The sequence below is a fragment of the Entelurus aequoreus genome, linkage group LG21 (genome assembly GCF_033978785.1).
Source record: "Entelurus aequoreus isolate RoL-2023_Sb linkage group LG21, RoL_Eaeq_v1.1, whole genome shotgun sequence".
Taxonomy (NCBI): Eukaryota; Metazoa; Chordata; class Actinopteri; order Syngnathiformes; family Syngnathidae; genus Entelurus; species Entelurus aequoreus.
This window is the reverse complement of record NC_084751.1, coordinates 3448562-3469043: the sequence shown is the minus strand read 5'-3', so window position 1 is coordinate 3469043 and position 20482 is coordinate 3448562. Positions and strand designations below refer to the sequence as shown.

The 20482-nt window shown below is 36.3% G+C and overlaps 1 protein-coding gene across 1 annotated transcript in view; it reads left to right on the top strand.

Annotated features, from left to right (window-relative positions):
- lman2la (lectin, mannose-binding 2-like a) overlaps nucleotides 1-20482 on the top strand; it is a 71735-nt gene that overhangs the window by 16088 nt on the left and 35165 nt on the right. The window contains exon 4 of the mRNA XM_062032260.1: nucleotides 17969-18078. The gene's annotated coding sequence lies outside the window, so the exon portion shown is untranslated. The remainder of the gene's footprint in view (nucleotides 1-17968; nucleotides 18079-20482) is intronic.

Genomic DNA, 20482 nt, shown 5'->3' with positions numbered 1-20482 from the left:
CAAATTCAAATCAATCCAATACTGTAGATCAGAGGTGTCAAAGTCGTTTTCACTGAGGGCCACATCACAGTTATGTTTGGCCCCAGAGGGCCGCTCGCCGCTCCCCCTCAAAGGTTGGTCCTCTCAGTCATAAAACTGTTAAAAGGTAGACGAAAGCAGGGAGAGGGACATGAAAGGAATTTTGACGCTATAAATATGGAACTTGGAGACAAGCTATTTCGACATAAATGGATTGCTTACCCAAAGTCAGCAATACTTTTTTAAGAGCCTTTGTCAAAGAAAATAGTTTTTGCATGGCAAACACCATTGGCGTTGTTAGGCCTATTTTAGGGGGGCTCAAGCCCCCCTAAAATAATTTGGTGTTAAAAAAAAAAAAAAAAAAAAAAAAAATTATATATATATATATTTTTTTTTTTTACATATTCATTATAAAGTGGCCCGAATATGAGTTTAAATAAATAATCATATAACCTGTCATTATTCACTCAGTTTCCCCTCACTTCATAGTGTAAGGTAGAGAGTCCCTTTAGTGCGTCGGTATCCAATCCATTCCACTTGTTAATATAGAGAATGCCCACATCACTCAAAATCCAGTACGCATTGTCTCTGCGACCCTGCTTGTGGTCCTTGGACTTGTTCATATAGAAAATGCAAGTAATTGTTTCTTGTTGATGCTGTAAACAAAATGTCACTGTGCAAACCCATGTTTGTTGTTGTACTGAACACAGATTGAAAATATACCCACTGAAATAATAATAATAACAATGATTAATTTCTAAGTCTTTGTTAGCCGTTTGTGAAGTTTTGTGATCGGGCGCTACGTTCGCTCGCATCCTGTGCATCTCCTGGGGGCTAAAGCCCCCCCTGTCCTTAAAAGCTAGTGACGCCCCTGCAGTGAATACTATCATTACACAATTTGTTTATGCATTTTATTAGTTTGTTTTTTTTAAACTAAAATGTAAAAAAATATATGGTAAATTGCAATAATTTCACCTCAAAATGTAGTGTATATTACTGTAAATGGAAAAACAGTACTTCTGTTTTTATGGTAAAAAAAAAAAAAAAAAAAAAAAAGGTAGCTCAGTTGCCAGAATTTTACAGTAAAATTTACATTTTTTTTTTTACTGTAAATAAATAAAACTGCAATTTTACAGTTACATTTTGGCACCTAAGCTGCCGTTTTTGTTTTGTTTTGTTTTTACCGCAAATCAACAACTGTAGATTTTCGGTGTATTACTGTAAATGCCAAAATGGCACCACAGTTTATTACAGTAAAAAAAAGTACTGTTTTTTTCATTTAGAGAAAAATGCTGTAAAAACCGCAGTAAATTTCACAATTTTACCATGAAATCTATGGCTACTTTTACATTGCACAATTTGATGGATAACTTTCTTTGAAATCATTATTATTAGTATTTATTTCTATTTAAAATTGGTTTGAATGTTTGATAATATATTTTTGCATAATTACACAATATTTAAGTTAACACAATTTGGGATTACATGGAGTAAAAACAATTTTTTTTCTCCCAAAATAGAAAGAAAGAATACATTTAGTAAGAAAAGATACTGTACTTTATTGATACATATTATTTACAGGCTTTCGAGGGCCAAATAAAATGGCGTGGCGGGCCACATCTGGCCCCTGGGCTTTGAGTTTGACACCTGTGCTGTAGATAACATTTTGTCAGTTGTCATGTGCACAATTACATTTGAACATTGCCAACGTTGAGGCTTGTCTTGCATTTTCTGGATGATTATTCCAGATTTTAGGAGCATAAAACTGGTGAAAGTTGGTGAGTTGACAGCCTATGTTTTTAGCACATTGGCTAGCACGGTTAGAATAACTCTCTATTTGTCGACCCTGGTTCGAGCCCATGCGGCCCGTGCAGGATGACCGCTGTATTTTGAGTTGACAGAAATGACGGATTATTCATTGTAGACCAGACCTGGGCAAATTAAAGGCCTACAGAAATGACATTTTCTTATTTAAACAGGGATAGCAGATCCATTCTATGTGTCATACTTGATCATTTCGCGATATTGCCATATTTTTGCTGAAAGGATTTAGTAGAGAACATCGACGATAAAGTTCGCAACTTTTGGTCGCTGATAAAAAAGCCTTGCCTGTACCGGAAGTAGCGTGACGTCACAGGTTGTGGAGCTCCTCACATCTGCACATTGTTTTCAATGATGGCCGCCAGCAGCGAGAGCGATTTGGACCGAGAAAGCGACGATTACCCCATTAATTTGAGCGAGGATGAAAGATTTGTGGATGAGGAAAGTGAGAGTAAAGGATTAGAGTGCAGTGCAGGACGCCAGGATGTATCTTTTTTCGCTCTGACCGTAACTTAGGTACAACGGCTCATTGGATTCCACACTTTGTCCTTTTTCTATTGTGGATCACAGATTTGTATTTTAAACCACCTCGGATACTATATCCTCTTGAAAATGAGAGTCGAGAACGCGAAATGGACATTCACAGTGACTTTTATCTCCACGACAATACATCGGCGAAACACTTTAGCTACGGAGCTAACGTGATAGCATCGTGCTTAACTGCGGTTAGAAACAGAAGAAATAAGCCCCTGACTGGAAGGATAGACAGAAGATCAACAATACTACTATTACTTCTACTATCAGGAGACACCGAACCAAACCCTGGACCTGTAACCACACGGTTAATGCTGTCCCGCCTGGCGAAGCCTAGCAATGCTGTTGCTAACGACGCCATTGAAGCTAACTTAGCTATGGGACCTCGACAGAGCTATGCTAAAAACATTAGCTCTCCACCTACGCCAGCCCTCATCTGCTCATCACCACCCGTGCTCACCTGCGTTCCAGCGATCGACGGCGCGACGGAGGACTTCACCACGATCATCGGTGCGGTCGGCGGCTAGCGTCGGATAGCGCGCCTGCTATCCAACTCAAAGTCCTCCTGGTTGTGTTGCTGTAGCCAGCCGCTAATACACCGATCCCACCTACAGCTTTCTTCTTTGCTGTCTCCATTGTTCATTAAACAAATTGCAAAGGATTCACCAACACAGATGTCCAGAATACTGTGGAATTTTGCGATGAAAACGGACAACTTAAGCTGGCCACCATGCTGTTCTAAAATGTCTGCTACAATCCGTGACGTCACGCGCAAACGTCATCATACCGAGACGTTTTCAGCCGGATATTTCCCGGGAAATCTAAAATTGCACTTTATAAGTTAACCCGGCCGTATTGGCATGTGTTGCAATGTTAAGATTTCATCATTGATATATAAACTATCAGACTGCGTGGTCGGTAGTAGTGGGTTTCAGTAGGCCTTTAAGGCCCCTTTTCAATCTGGCCCGCCAGACATTCCCAAATATTTTTTTTAGATCTTTAAGATGGAAACTGTAGCTGCCATTGGGATGTGCAGTGATGTTTTCAAGTCTTGAACGATACAAAGTATTTCAATGGTCGGAATCTGCACTTTTGCATGATATACTAGTTACTATGGTCATCTAATTAGTTACTATGATTTTACCAGTCCGGCCCACTTGGGAGTAGATTTTTTCCCCACGTGGCCCCCCATCTAAAATGAGTTTGACACCCCTGTTTTAGCCAGTAAAAGACAGTAATGTACGTTTTCTTTTACATTGCAAACTTTGAAAGTTAAAATCAAGGCCTTTTAAAAGTCCCACTCGAGCATATCAAGCCGCTTGTATGGCACATTTCCACCTGCCCGGCGCGAGCCAGCGACATTGTGCGGGGAGATTACCACAAGATAGTGTGCACTAAGTGACCGGCCTGCCTTTTCCACTCGGCTGCACCCACTGATGCCACCTGAAGAGAATCCACTCGGTAGCCTCGGAGCGGCTCATGCATTATGTATCGCTGAAGGTCTGCTCCGTTTTCATGTTTCTCTAATTCGCGGCACAAAAGAGAGAGCGCAGCGTAAAAGAGTCAAAAATGGTGATAAAGAACTGTCATGTTGCAGTTTCGCTCGCATCGCTCAGCGCCGCTCTGTGATTGGCAAAATTAATTTAATAAGTGGTCTGTTGTCATGTCTCTGATCCCTTTATTTGTAGCCTAAATATTGTATCTGGGCTCATTTAGAGGAACAGTCGGGCAATTTTATCCGTCTTAAGTGTCGAGAAGTCGATCAAAATCAACATGAAAGCCCGAGCCAGCAGACGTCTCTTTGCTCTTTGTCTTCCTCAGACGCGTATTTATTAGCTGACGCCATCCTGACCTCCTTTCCTACGTCGCCTTGCTACGTTTCCTTTGTGCTGTGTAGCAGGATAGTCTTTTTTTTTTCTTTTTTCTCCCTCCTCCCTCTTCCTCCTCCTGAGCTTAAAGTCATTCATGGAAATCAATCCAAAGGTATAGCCTTGGACTCTCAAAACGTAGCCTTGTGCTGACCTCAATAAATCCACCCGGCGAGCGTTAAACATTTCAGTTAGTGCCCTTAACGTGGCCTTTCCACAAACACTCAAAGTCGGGGGGTGGCGGGGGGCTTATTGTGTGCGCTTGTCTACTTGTTTGTATCCGTCTGAAGAGAGCGGTGTGCTCACCACCATTGCTGCGTAATACCATTACTATTTATTGGCCATAACTAATGATTGTATCTGTTCTTATGAAGGGGGGGATGCCCTTTCACTTCAGGTTAAAGATAATTTTCGAATGAGAGATGGAGATTTATTGACTCTTTTTTTTTTCAGATTATTGTAGGTTATAAAAGTTGTTTTTTTTTTGATAATATATTTTTTTTAACACAATTTTATTGAACTGACATGCTGTGTCAGGGGCGCCTGTGACCTCAGGGAACATGTTTTTTTTGTTGTTCCAGAACATGATAGGATAGACCAGGGGTCGCCAAACTACGGCCCGCGTGCCAGATATGGCCGGCCAGCGTCCAAAATCAGGCGCGCGGGTAGTCCCAAGTAAAAAAAAAATATATATTTTGTGTTTGTGTTATTTTTATTATAAATTTTTTAATCTGTCATTTCTAGCCCATTCATCAATCCTTTTTCTACCCCTTGTTATTCACGGGGTCTACTAGCCACTCAGGCAAATCATAATGTCTAAAAATGCATTTTAAGACATTATGATTTGCCTGAGGGACTAGGAGACCTCTTTTCCCAACGATAACGTATATATATATATATATATATATATATATATATATATATATATATATATATATATATATATATATATATATATATATATATATATATATATATATATATATACACATATAAATATATATATATGTATGTATATGTATATATATACACATATATATATATATACATGTACATTTATATATATATACATGTATATATATATATACATACATATATATATATATATATATATATACATATACACATAAATATATATATATACATATATATATATATATATACAGTATATATATATATGTATGTATATATATATTATATATACATACATATATACATATACCTATATATATATATATATATATATATATATATATATATATATATATATGTATATGTGTATACAGTATATATATATATATATATATATATATATATATATATATATATATATATATATATATATATATATATATATATATATATATATGTGTATACAGTGTATATATATATACTGTATATCAGTGACGTGCGGTGAGGTTCATGGCTGGTGAGGCACTGACTTCATCACAATCAGATTTACAAACATATGAACCCTAAAGAGTATCTTATTCACCATTTGATTGGCAGCAGTTAACGGGTTATGTTTAAAAGCTCATACCAGCATTCTTCCCTGCTTGGCACTCAGCATCAAGGGTTAGAATTGGGGGTTAAATCACCAAAAATTATTCCCGGGCGCGGCGCCACTGCTGCCCACTGCTCCCCTCACCTTCCAGGGGGTGATAAAGGGGATGGGTCAAATGCAGAGGACAAATGTCACCACACCTAGTGTGTGTGTGTGACAATCATTGGTACTTTAACTTAACTTTAACTTTACACATACAAACTGTAGCACACAAAAAAGCACGTTTAATAAAAAAAAACGTTATTATGGTCTTACCTTTACTTATAAATGAAGTCCATGCGCCGCTGTTGTGCTGGATTAATGCACCCCCGCCGTAGAATGCACCCCCTGACGGGAGTTTTATATGAACTAAAGCCCACACTTAAACTTTCCACGTGCAAGATTGAATCTATTTAAAAAAGTTATTTAATAAGAAGCCAAAAATTGCAAAAACAATAATGTTCGTGTTGGAGGAGTTGTGAATGAATGAAATATGAAATCCGTGCTGCAGTCTGCAGGTGTACCTAATGTTGTGGCCCTGCAGTCATTCACAACTCCTCCAACACGAACATTATTGTTTTTGCACTTTTTGGCTTCATATTAAATAACTTTTTTAAATAGATTCAATCTTGCACGTGGAAAGTTTAAGTGTGGACTTTAGTTGATATAACACTCCCGTCAGGGGGTTCGTTCTATGGCGGGGGTGCATTAACCGGCACAAGGAGGCGGGATTACTGCGAGCCTCAGCCAGTGCGTCTTCGCAGCAGTTTTATGATTGCTCAGCACAAAAAATACGTTACACACATACAGTTGTTGACAAAATACACTGTACATTATATACCTCAGCTAACTAAACTATGGAAATGTATAATATAGTTCATATAGCAATACGGTCTCACTGCACAGCAGGCCAGCAGTTAGCCAAGTCCCCAATCCATGTTGAGGCACAACGCAGTGACGTGCCTCAACTGGCTGCTGATCACAGCAAGTCTCTTCTCAGTATTTGAACGGCAAATGTGAAAATTCAGCGATTTTGAATGAACAATCTAAAACTGGTGAAGTTAAATGGAAAATAACTTTATAGTATAATCACTGGATACATATAACAATTCAATTGTTTTTTTTTCTTTTTACATTTTTTTTCTTTCCATGATGGCACGTGAGGCCCCGCCTCACCTGCCTCCAGTGACTGCACGTCACTGATCTCACGGTACACTAGTGTGCCGCGGCACAGTGGTTGAAAAACACTGAGCTAAGCTACGGGAATCGCTACTCGTCAAGCTACTGGGAAATGTAGTTAAGCGACGTAGCTTCGCTACTTGTAGCTTCGCTACTTGTAGCTTGCTACTGCCCAACACTGCTAATAACTGATAATAAAGGAGTTTTTGTTATTGTCTACATTCAGAAGAGCCATCTTTGACAGCTAACTCAGGGGTTGTGAGGACTTTATGAGTAGAAAATCTAACTTTTCAGTTGAAACTTCCGACGAGGATGCCGGAAATTCCGACTTAACCGTACAAACTAAATGCAGCAATACACACAGAAAAGTTGAATCTCGTGACGTAAACGTTATGTAACTTGATAGAAATAATACGGATCGGCCACAAAATATAATCACCTGTTCCTTATCCCGTTTCGGAAGTTCGATGAAAAGCTGTCCATAACTTGTTGAGCTCTTCATAGCTATATGTCAGTCATCCACTTGACTCTGTGGGTGGAGGCGGAGCCACTAGCATACACACACAGAAGTTGAAACTCGTAACATTATACGAAAGGTAACTTAGTGTAAAGTAACTGCATTAGCTCCAAAATTAAAGTTAAAGTACCAATGATTGTCACACACACACTAGGTGTGGCGAAATTATTCTCTGCATTTGACCCATCACCCTTGATCACCCCCTAGGAGGTGAGGGGAGTAGTGGGCAGCAGCGGTGGCTGCGCCCGGGAATCATTTTTGGTGATTTAACCCCCAATTCCAATCCTTGATGCTGAGTGTCAAGCAGGGAGGTAACGGGTCCCATTTTTAGAGTCTTTGGTATGACTCGGCCGGGGTTTGAACTAACAACCTACCAATCTCAGGGCGGACACTCTAACCACTAGGCCACCGAGTAAACCATTAGGACATTTCCAAAAGGTTTATTGAAAATCCACCTATAACTTTTGGAGTTATGTCGCTAACTAGGGATGATGTTCCTAATTGGTTCTCCTGGTTGTTCGATAAGAAAAGAACCGATTCCATGGACTCGAATCCCTTTTTGAGAACCGGTTCCCGTTATCGAGGCCACTATAGTAAAGAAAAAGAGTTGGTTCTTTATTCGAATCCCTGGGAACGAATCCCTTCCCACGTAGAGGAAATGCCCTGTGGGACTGCAATGTTATGCCCATTTGATTGTAGACTCTTACTGACACCTTGTGGCGATATGAAAATACTACGCGTCATTAGTTTGGCACTTCCGGGTTGGCGAGACAATTGAGAAGTAGACAAGTTGTGTTAGCTCTTACAAGCCTTGGAAAAGATAAGTCTGTAAGTAAACTGTTTAACTTGTTTATGTAACTCAATATTAAGGTGGAAAGTGGTTAAGTTTGATACTAAAATTTTTATTGAAAAACGATTTTTGTGCACTGTTTCAATGGATGTTTTGAGGACTTAAAATGGCTGCCAGTCATGTATTTCCACCATCGAAATAGTTTCAACACTCAGAAGTATTTGTTTCATGATAGTACTGTATATTTGTGTGAAGCTAATATTTACATATTGTGTATTAAATTTCAGTATGTTAATTGAATCACATAGCTTATACATTTGTCATTGTGTGTATTTCAGTTTAAAAAAATAAAAATAAAAAAACAGTCCAGTGCAAGACAAAAGTAAAGATAGGAAAAGACAAAGCAATATCAACAACAATAAAGAGCCTACATGGATTAATCTGCTTCGGATTGTTTGTTAGCTGTCTGCCAAGCTGTATAACCTCAACACGTATAGTGAGGGTAGAACAGGCAATATGCAATTATTGCCAGGCTTCGCTCTCATGTAAGGGGGGAAGAATTGTTGATTGATGACTGTGGTGTTCTTAGTGTCATAGTGTGTGTAGTTAGTATGTTCCAATAGCAGCAGAAGTGCACTTTTTGGAGAGCTGTATTATTTTCAGTTTTGTGCCCAAGGGACTAATTTTATTTAACACTATATTATTATTTATACACCTATAGTGATCACAGAGACAGGTTGTTTTTGTGTTACTGTATATGTATGTATATTTTTTGTGAAAAATCCCACTTAATATACTTTGGGTAACAGTCAATTTTTTTTTAAATTTTTTTTTAGGGGGGGTAACAGTCAATATTTTTTTATTTTATTCTTATAAAATAAAAGTGAGCTTTTGTTAAACCAAATATTGTGTTTTTTTCCATATACAACAACCTATCTGGATTCGATAAGAGAATCGATAAGGAATCGGTTCGATAAGAGGATTCGATAATGGGCTCGAAGTCGATAATTTCTTATCAAACATCATCCCTATCGCTAACACAAGTTTCAGGTTCAAACACTGATGACATCTATTAAACAAGACAAGAGGCAAATAATCAAACAGAGACAGAATTCAATTTGGCTCAATTGAGGAGAAACGTGTCAACCTGTAACCTTTTACAGTGTGACCAACGCTCTGGCGAAAGATTGTATGCCTCCTTCCTTTATTTGGACTTTCTCTGACCACATGTCAACAGCTGCTTCTAAGGGACGAGGTCGTAAACAGCCATCGCCTTTGATTACAACAGTTAAAATAAAAAGGTCGTAAACAGTTCACAGAAAAGGTCGTAAATGAGTTAAAAAAGAGGTTCTTAAAACAGTTCAAAAAGACATTCGTAAAACAGTTGAAAAAGGAAGTCGCCTGGAGGGGATTCTGGCCCTGCTTTCTCTTCGCTTTTATAGTCCTTGGGGTCAGACAATATCTTTCTGTTTGATTATAATGCATGAAAGAAACAGGAACACCTTCATCTTTCTTCCCCCCTACACAGTGGAGTTTTACAAGCCTTACTCTTGATAGGTTCCAAAGACAGCTTTTGCTTCTCACCGGGCACTCAAATGTAACACAGTTTTTGTTATAACTTAGAAACAATTATTCTAACAACAAGCAAATCGCATAACCTCCTAGCAGAGGTAATTAAATAGATTCTGTTTTACAGATTTTAGAGTATTTTTAAACGCATCATTTTTTTAATTACTTCATATTTTGTCAACAAGCTTTCTGTCTAAACTGTTTTTTATTATTATTATTATTTTAAACACATTGTCCTCCACTGGGCCTACACATGCAACACTTTGACCTCATTCAGTCAGCGTAGCCTCAAGAATTTTTTTTTTTTTTTGCAAACATTTTGTAACCCTGCAGGCATAAGACGTACTTATGAACGACACCGCTCTGGAGAGGTTCAGGTTGACATCTACTGTACGGTGTATATGAAATAAAGCAAAAGTGACATTTATTTATTCCTGTTTGTCCTGGGTGAAGGCTTCTTGCTTTTGAATCTGTCTTCAAGGATAACAAATTGTGTTGTGCTGGGATAAATAATAAGAACACAAAAAAACATGGGAAAGACAAGAATAATAAGGAGGAAGAGTGTCGGTCTTTGGTCTACTTTTGGCCTTCGCAAGGCGAGCACCAATCATAGAGGGACGTGGCCATCGGAGTGGACACATGAACAATAGGTCCATTTTGCAGCCCCCCCCTGTGAACAGACCCATCTATCTCAGGATTAATTCAATTCATCAGCTCTTTTGTCTCCTTGGGCCCCCCAATGCCACCTGATATTGCTTAAAGGGGGACTTGGAAAGTTCTAGTCATTGTTGTGGTTAGTTTATGCTTGTGCACTTCATGTCTGAAAAGGAGTAAGAAAAGGTAGACCTTACTAGTAATAGCATAGGAACGGATTTTAAAACATAACTTGGCTCTTGTGATGTAGATCAGGGTTCCCCAACCTTTTTTTCCACCCAAGACCGGTTTAATGTATGCATTACTTTCACGGACCAGCTTTCTACGTGTGGCAGATAAAAACAGCAAAAAAAAATTAGCCTTTGGCTACAATCTGAAAGTTAAGTCGGAGAAAATGCTGTTTATAAATTAACTAGATGAGGCAATTCCTGAAGGAATTGCATGTGAATGCTCCAATGCTGACAGGATGAAGTATGAATGTAAGAATAGTTTGAATGTTTTGAATGTTGAAACATTTGAATTTCCAGGAAAACCAGAATTTGGTTTGGAACTTGGGAAAGACTTAGTTGAATGTCCACAATGAGTGGAATATGTTGAAGGTGGAATATTTTGAATAGGTTGAAAAATGTTGGAATTGTGAAAGAGTGAAAAATGGATAATTCATTTGGAATGGGGACAATGCCCCTAAAAACGGAGAATTCTTGAAATCCGGGATTTTTTTTTATTTTTTTTTTACAGTTTTTGAAAGGGAGCACACAATTCTTGAACAGGCTGAATATTTGGAAGTTGGAACAGTTTGAGTGGGAGATGTGGAACTTTGAAAAATGTCCCATCCTTTTCAATGGGAATTTCATGGAAATTTGGGGATTTCGGGAAAAGAGGGAATTTTTTGGTAAATGAAAAAAAAAATGTAATCTTCGGAATGAGTTGAAATGGTTGGTGTTGGAATTTTTCAAATGGGTCGAGAAATGTTGAAGTAGTAACATCTTTAATTGAGAAATTAAGGAATTCCTGGAATTTGAAATGGGTTGAAAAATGTGGAAGGAGTAGTCGCCAGAAAAAAGGGTCAAAAAAGGGTTTGAAAATGAACTGGAATTCTTGGAAAAAAAGTTTTACTTGAAAAAATTATAGTTTCAATGTCCAGGATGAGTGGAATATGTTGAAGGTGGAATATTTTGAATAGGTTGAAAAATGTTGGAATTGTGAAAGAGTGAAAAATGGATAATTCATTTGGAATGGGGACAACGTCCCTAAAAACGGAGAATTCTTGGAAATCCGGGATTTATTTATTTTTTTACAGTTTTTGAAAGGGAGCACACAATTCTTGAACAGGCTGATTATTTTGAAGTTGGAACAGTTTGAGTGGGAGTTGTGAAACTTTGAAAAATGTCCCATTCTTTTCAATGGGAATTTCATGGAAATTTGGGGATTTCGGGAAAAGAGGGAATTTTTTGGAAAATACAACAAAAAAAATTGAATCTTCGGAATGAGTTGAATGGTTGGTGTTGGGATTTTTCAAATCGGTAGAGAAATGTTGAAGTAGTAACATCTTTAATTGAGAAATTAAGGAATTCCTGGAATTTGAAATGGGTTGAAAAATGTGGAAGGAGTAGTCGCCAGAAATTAGGGTCAAAAAAGGGTTTGAAAAAAAACTGGAATTCTTGGAAAAAAAGTTTTACTTGAAAAAATTATAGTTTGAATGTGCAGGATGAGTGGAATATGTTGAAGGTGGAATATTTTGAATAGGTTGAAAAATGTTGGTATTGTGAAAGAGTGAAAAATGGATAATTCATTTGAAATGGGAACAACGTCCCTAAAAACTGAGAATTCTTGGAAATCCGGGAATTTTTTTTTTACAGTTTTTGAAAGGGAGCACACAATTCTTGAACAGGCTGAATATTTTGAAGTTGGAACAGTTTGAGTGGGAGTTGTGGAACTTTGAAAAATGTCCCATCCTTTTCAATGGGAATTTCATGGAAATTTGGGGATTTCGGGAAAAGAGCAAATTTTTTGGAAAATGCAAAAAAAAAATGTAATCTTCGGAATGAGTTGAAATGGTTGGTGTTGGAATTTTTCTAATCGGTCAAGAAATGTTGTAGTAACATCTTTAATTGAGAAATTGGAATTTGAAATGGGTTGAAAAATGTGGAAGGAGTAGTCGCCAGAAAAAAGGGTCAAAAAAGGGTTTGAAAATGAACTGGAATTCTTGGAAAAAAATTTTACTTGAAAAAATTATAGTTTGAATGTCCAGGATGAGTGGAATATGTTGAAGGTGGAATATTTTTAATAGGTTGAAAAATGTTGGAATTGTGAAAGAGTGAAAAATGGATAATTCATTTGAAATGGGAACAATCGTCCCTAAAAACTGAGAATTCTTGGAAATCCGGGAATTTTTTTTTTTTTTTGCAGTTTTTGAAAGGGAGCACACAATTCTTTAACAGGCTGAATATTTTGAAGTTGGAACAGTTTGAGTTGGAGTTGTGGAACTTTGAAAAATGTCCCATTCTTTTCAATGGGAATTTCATGGAAATTTGGGGATTTCGGGAAAAGAGGGAATTTTTGGAAAATGCAAAAAAAAAAATTGAATCTTCGGAATGAGTTGAAATGGTTGGTGTTGGATATTTTCTAATCGGTCGAGAAATGTTGAAGTAGTAACATTTTTAATTGAGAAATTAAGGAATTCCTGGAATTTGAAATGGGTTGAAAAATGTGGAAGGAGTAGTCGCCAGAAAAAAGGGTCAAAAAAGGGTTTGAAAAAAAAACTGGAATTCTTGGAAAAAAAGTTTTACTTGAAAAAATTATAGTTTCAATGTCTAGGATGAGTATGTTGAAGGTGGAATATTTTGAATAGGTTGAAAAATGTTGGAATTGTGAAAGAGTGAAAAATGGATAATTCATTTGGAATGGGGACAATGTCCCTAAAAACAGAGAATTCTTGAAGTCCGGGATTTATTTATTTTTACAGTTTTTGAAAGGGAGCACACAATTCTTGAACAGGCTGATTATTTTGAAGTTGGAACAGTTTGAGTGGGAGTTGTGAAACTTTGAAAAATGTCCCATTCTTTTCAATGGGAATTTCATGGAAATTTGGGGATTTTGGGAAAAGAGGGAATTTTTTGGAAAAAAAAAAAAAAAAAAAATTGAATCTTCGGAATGAGTTGAATGGTTGGTGTTGGGATTTTTCAAATCCGTAGAGAAATGTTGAAGTAGTAACATCTTTAATTGAGAAATTAAGGAATTCCTGGAATTTTAAATGGGTTGAAAAATGTGGAAGGAGTAGTCGCCAGAAAAAAGGGTCAAAAAAGGGTTTGAAGATGAACTGGAATTCTTGTAAAAAAAAGTTTTACTTGAAAAAATTATAGTTTGAATGTCCAGGATGAGTGGAATATGTTGAAGGTGGAATATTTTGAATAGGTTGAAAAATGTTGGAATTGTGAAAGAGTGAAAAATGGATAATTCATTTGGAATGGGGACAATGCCCCTAAAAACGGAGAATTCTTGAAATCCGGGATTTATTTTTATTTTTTTTTTACAGTTTTTGAAAGGGAGCACACAATTCTTGAACAGGCTGAATATTTTGAAGTTGGAACAGTTTGAGTGGGAGTTGTGGAACTTTGAAAAATGTCCCATTCTTTTCAATGGGAATTTCATGGAAATTTGGGGATTTCGGAAAAAGAGGGAATTTTTTGGAAAATACAACAAAAAAAATTGAATCTTCGGAATGAGTTGAATGGTTGGTGTTGGGATTTTTCTAATCGGTCGAGAAATGTTGAAGTAGTAACATCTTTAATTGAGAAATTAAGGAATTCCTGGAATTTGAAATGGGTTGAAAAATGTGGAAGGAGTAGTCGCCAGAAAAAAGGGTCAAAAAAGGGTTTGAAAAAAAACTGGAATTCTTGGAAAAAAAGTTTTACTTGAAAAAATTATAGTTTCAATGTCCAGGATGAGTGGAATATGTTGAAGGTGGAATATTTTGAAAAGGTTGAAAAATGTTGGAATTGTGAAAGAGTGAAAGATGGATAATTCATTTGAAATGGGAACAATCGTCCCTAAAAACTGAGAATTCTTGGAAATCCGGGAATTTTTTTTTTTTTTACAGTTTTTGAAAGGGAGCACACAGTTCTTGAACAGGCTGAATATTTTGAAGTTGGAACAGTTTGAGTGGGAGTTGTGGAACTTTGAAAAATGTCCCATTCTTTTCAATGGGAATTTCATGGAAATTTGGGGATTTCGGGAAAAGAGGGAATTTTTTGGTAAATGAAAAAAAAAATGTAATCTTCGGAATGAGTTGAAATGGTTGATGTTGGAATTTTTCAAATGGGTCGAGAAATGTTGAAGTAGTAACATCTTTAATTGAGAAATTAAGGAATTCCTGGAATTTGAAATGGGTTGAAAAATGTGGAAGGAGTAGTCGCCAGAAAAAAGGGTCAAAAAAGGGTTTGAAAAAAAACTGGAATTCTTGGAAAAAAAGTTTTACTTGAAAAAATTATAGTTTCAATGTCCAGGATGAGTGGAATATGTTGAAGGTGGAATATTTTGAAAAGGTTGAAAAATGTTGGAATTGTGAAAGAGTGAAAAATGGATAATTCATTTGAAATGGGAACAATCGTCCCTAAAAACTGAGAATTCTTGGAAATCCGGGAATTTTTTTTTTTTTTTACAGTTTTTGAAAGGGAGCACACAATTCTTGAACAGGCTGAATATTTTGAAGTTGGAACAGTTTGAGTGGGAGTTGTGGAACTTTGAAAAATGTCCCATTCTTTTCAATGGGAATTTCATGGAAATTTGGGGATTTCGGGAAAAGAGGGAATTTTTTGGTAAATGAAAAAAAAAATGTAATCTTCGGAATGAGTTGAAATGGTTGATGTTGGAATTTTTCAAATGGGTCGAGAAATGTTGAAGTAGTAACATCTTTAATTGAGAAATTAAGGAATTCCTGGAATTTGAAATGGGTTGAAAAATGTGGAAGGAGTAGTCGCCAGAAAAAAGGGTCAAAAAAGGGTTTGAAAATGAACTGGAATTCTTGGAAAAAAGTTTTACTTGAAAAAATTATAGTTTGAATGTCCAGGATGAGTGGAATATGTTGAAGGTGGAATATTTTGAATAGGTTGAAAAATGTTGGAATTGCGAAAGAGTGAAAAATGGATAATTCATTTGAAATGGGAACAACGTCCCTAAAAACTGAGAATTCTTGGAAATCCGGGAATTTTTTTTTTACAGTTTTTGAGAGGGAGCACACAATTCTTGAACAGGCTGAATATTTTGAAGTTGGAACAGTTTGAGTTGGAGTTGTGGAACTTTGAAAAATGTCCCATTCTTTTCAATGGGAATTTCATGGAAATTTGGGGATTTCGGGAAAAGAGGGAATTTTTTGGAAAATGCAAAAAAAAAAATGTAATTTTCGGAAGGAGTTGAAATGGTTGGTGTTGGAATTTTTCTAATCGGTCGAGAAATGTTGTAGTAACATCTTTAATTGAGAAATTAAGGAATTCCTGGAATTTGAAATGTGTTGAAAAATGTGGAAGCAGTAGTCGCCAGAAAAAAGGGTCAAAAAAGGGTTTGAAAAAAAACTGGAATTCTTGGAAAAAAAGTTTTACTTGAAAAAATTATAGTTTCAATGTCTAGGATGAGTATGTTGAAGGTGGAATATTTTGAATAGGTTGAAAAATGTTGGAATTGTGAAAGAGTGAAAAATGGATAATTCATTTGGAATGGGGACAACGTCCCTAAAAACGGAGAATTCTTGGAAATCCGGGATTTTTATTTTTATTTTTTTAACAGAATTTAACACAATTCTTGAACAGGCTGAATATTTTGAAGTTGGAACAGTTTGAGTGAGAGTTGTGGAACTTTGAAAAATGTCCCATTCTTTTCAATGGGAATTTCATGGAAATTTGGGGATTTCGGGAAAAGAGCGAATTTTTTTGGAAAATACAACAAAAAAAAATTGAATCTTCAGAATGAGTTGAAATGGTTGGTGTTGGGATTTTTCAAATCGGTAGAGAAATGTTGTAACATTTTTAATTGAGAAATTAAGGAATTTGAAATGGGTTGAAAAATGTGGAAGCAGTAGTCGCCAGAAAAAAGGGTCAAAAAAGGGTTTGAAAAAAAAACTGGAATTCTTGGAAAAAAAGTTTTACTTGAAAAAATTATAGTTTCAATGTCTAGGATGAGTATGTTGAAGGTGGAATATTTTGAATAGGTTGAAAAATGTTGGAATTGTGAAAGAGTGAAAATGGATAATTCATTTGGAATGGGGACAACGTCCCTAAAAACGGAGAATTCTTGGAAATCCGGAATTTTTATTTTTATTTTTTTAACAGAATTTAACACAATTCTTGAACAGGCTGAATATTTTGAAGTTGGAACAGTTTGAGTGGGAGTTGTGGAACTTTGAAAAATGTCCCATTCTTTTCAATGGGAATTTCATGGAAATTTGGGGATTTCGGGAAAAGAGCGAATTTTTTTGGAAAATACAACAACAAAAAATTGAATCTTCAGAATGAGTTGAAATGGTTGGTGTTGGGATTTTTCAAAATCGGTAGAGAAATGTTGAAGTAGTAACATTTTTAATTGAGGAATTAAGGAATTTGAAATGGGTTGAAAAATGTGGAAGGAGTAGTCGCCAGAAAAAAGGGTCAAAAAAGGGTTTGAAAATGAACTGGAATTCTTGGAAAAAAAGTTTTACTTGAAAAAATTATAGTTTCAATGTCCAGGATGAGTGGAATATGTTGAAGGTGGAATATTTTGAATAGGTTGAAAAATGTTGGTATTGTGAAAGAGTGAAAAATGGATAATTCATTTGGATTGGGGACAACGTCCCTAAAAACTGAGAATTCTTGGAAATCTGGGATTTTTTTTTTTTTACAGTTTTTGAAAGGGATATCATTTAAAACAACTGTATGCACGTACAACACTTAAACCCTATAGCATATCAGTATGTGGAAATAAATGGAATCAATAAACAATGTACTAATATGATGTAGTTTAAGAAACTGTTCTAACTCGGTGTTTACAAAGTACAAAGAATGATAACTGATAAACATTTCGAACTTAGTGAAATGAGATAATCTTGTTCATCTCACCAGGAATTACATGTTTAACTAGTTATTTGTATTTATTTTTCTTGGAACTTGGAGTAAATAGTGTACAAATTGAGAACAGGAAGTGAATACATGTTAGTAATTGCTATAAAATAGAATAGGGGTAGGGTTGAGTAAGCCCAGCTTCTTCCTACTCCCTAATATGTTGAAAAGAGAAACTGGAAATGGTGATGTATCATGTAGTTACTGTATGCATGTTCCAAATAAACTTAAACCATTTTGTATATTTCTGAGAACCAGCATCCTATTCAGTAGACATTCGATTGTGGTTTATTTATGTTGACAATTTTGCTGTTTTACTCCAAGATCATCTCTATGGCAGCATTCCAGTGTTTTTAAGAATTCTCTCACAACTTTTTTTTTACTTTGCAGGCCACCACTTGAATAGCCCTAAGATGGAAAAGAGTGGACCTAAAACGGAACCTTGAGGAACTATACTATTATAACTAAAGAAGTTGAACAAATGACTGACTGCATCTGAGGTAAACAAGCTCCAGCAACACTGTAGTTACATAAAAATCATATTACAAAAACAACAAATGTGAAATTCCAAAAAAGGAGAGGACTTAAGGGGTGCCTTGAGGAACGCCTTGGTAATGTAAATCACAAGTTTGGTAAGGCTAAAATGTCAATGCAAGGATCTGCCAATGTATTTATAGTGGTACAGGTTCCTCTATGCCAGTGGTTCTCAAATGGTGGTACGCGTACCCCTGGGGGTACTTGAAGGTATGCCAAGGGGTACGTGAGATTTTTTTTAAATGTCTGTCAAAAAGAACTGTGAAAAGAAATGCAACAATGCAATATTCAGTGTTGACAGCTAGATTTTTTCTGGACATGTTCCATAAATATTGATGTTAAAGATTTCTTCTTTTGTGAAGAAATGTTTAGAATTAAGTTCCTGAATCCAGATGGATCTCTATTAAAATCCCCAAAGAGCGCACTTTAAGTTGATGGTTACTACTTTGTGTAGAAATATTTATTTATAATTGAATCACTTGTTTATTTTTCAACAAATTTTTAGTTATTTTTATATCTTTTTTTCCAAATAGTTCAAGAAAGACCACTACAAATGAGCAATATTTTGCACTGTTATACAATTTAATAAATCAGAAACTGATGACATAGTGCTGTATTTTACTTCTTTATCTCTTTTTTTCAACCAAAAATACTTTGCTCTGATTAGGGGGTACTTCAATTAAAAAAATGTTCACAGGGGGTACATCACTGAAAAAAGGTTGAGAACCACTGCTCTATGCAACAGGAGCACTCGTGTTTGTAGGAATTTGCTGCAAAAAGGGTTTGCCTTTCGAGTTTTGAACTGAACTCAGGGGCCGGTATAGTGTCATTCCCAAATCGGAATTGGCCCCCAGGCCGCTAGCTGAATATCCCTCTGCTAAACTGACAAAACAGTCACATTCCAGCTTTGTGTTTTAGGTGGTAACAAAGCAAATTAGTGCAATATATAATCTAACCCCCTTGAGATATTAAAACTCTTATTTTCTACTAATATTCTGCCAACTAAAATATTTTCATGGCACACTTGAAAGTTTACCATATCTTGAATCAAAGGTCATGTACGTTATTGCTGTTACCTGGTTCTTGACATGACCGCCATAAATTTCCGTGACGTTGGAATCAATTATAACCCCAATATTTTCCTAGCTAAAACATAAAAAAAACCAACAGTTTACGTTTTTTTTTTCAAATTTTCTTGTAATCAGACTAGAGATTACAAGAAAATCAAAAAAATTAAAAAACGTAAACTGTGTAATCAGACCATATTTCCGGTATATTAGAATATACCGAATCTACCGGAAATATGGTCAGATTACAAGAACATTTGAAAAAGTATTGAATAAGAAGACATAATTAACCTTTTTGAGCAAAACAGTTTGCATTTGAATGACAATAAAAGGAAGTCTAAGTAATTCATATTTAGCTCAGTATTGACAATTCCGCATAAATTAAGAGGTGCATGCATTGTGCCAACAAAAAGGTCTCAAAGGTGATTTTTAATTGCATCAAGCATAGACTTTATGTAGTTTGTAATGAATGCGACAGCCTCTCCAGAAACACAGATAGTAGACAGCGCTCACACATCCCACCATGGACACCAGCAGGACGGCTACCACCACGGCTACTTTCCACACGGACATCCCGCTGTCTCTCACATCTGAATCCCAACACACATAAAAACAAAACTTAAAATAAAAAAAATGTCTGTAATGAAGAGATTAGAGCAGTGGTGTCAAACGTAAGGCCCGCGGGCCGGATCAGGCCCACGAACAGGTTTTATCCGGCCCGCGGGATGAGTTTGCCAAGTATAAAAATGAGTCAAAGTTTTTGAATGAAATAAACTGCTGTTTTAAATGTGTCCACCAGATGTCACAATAGCAATTATTTGTATCTTTGTTAGAGATGTCTGATAATATAAGTAAAACTTATGACTTTTTAAAACGCCGCTGTGTACACGGACGTAGGGAGAAGTACAGAGCGCCAATAAACCTTAAAGGCACTGCCTTTGCGTGGCGGCCCAGTCACATAATATATAAAGCTTTTCACACACACAAGTGAATGCAACGCATACTTTGTCAACAGCCATACAGGTCACACTGAGGGTTGACGTATAAACAACTTTAACACTGTTACAAATATGCGCCACACTGTGAACCCACACCAAACAAGAATGACAAACATTTTGGGAGAACATCCGCACCGTAACACAACATAAACACAACAGAACAAATACCCAGAACCCCTTGCAGCACTAACTCTTCCGGGACGCTTCAATACACACCCCCCGCTACCTGACTTCAATAATAAATATGGCAGTGCCATGTGGGTAATTTTTTTTCCATAACTTGTGTGGTTTTATTTTGGAAAACC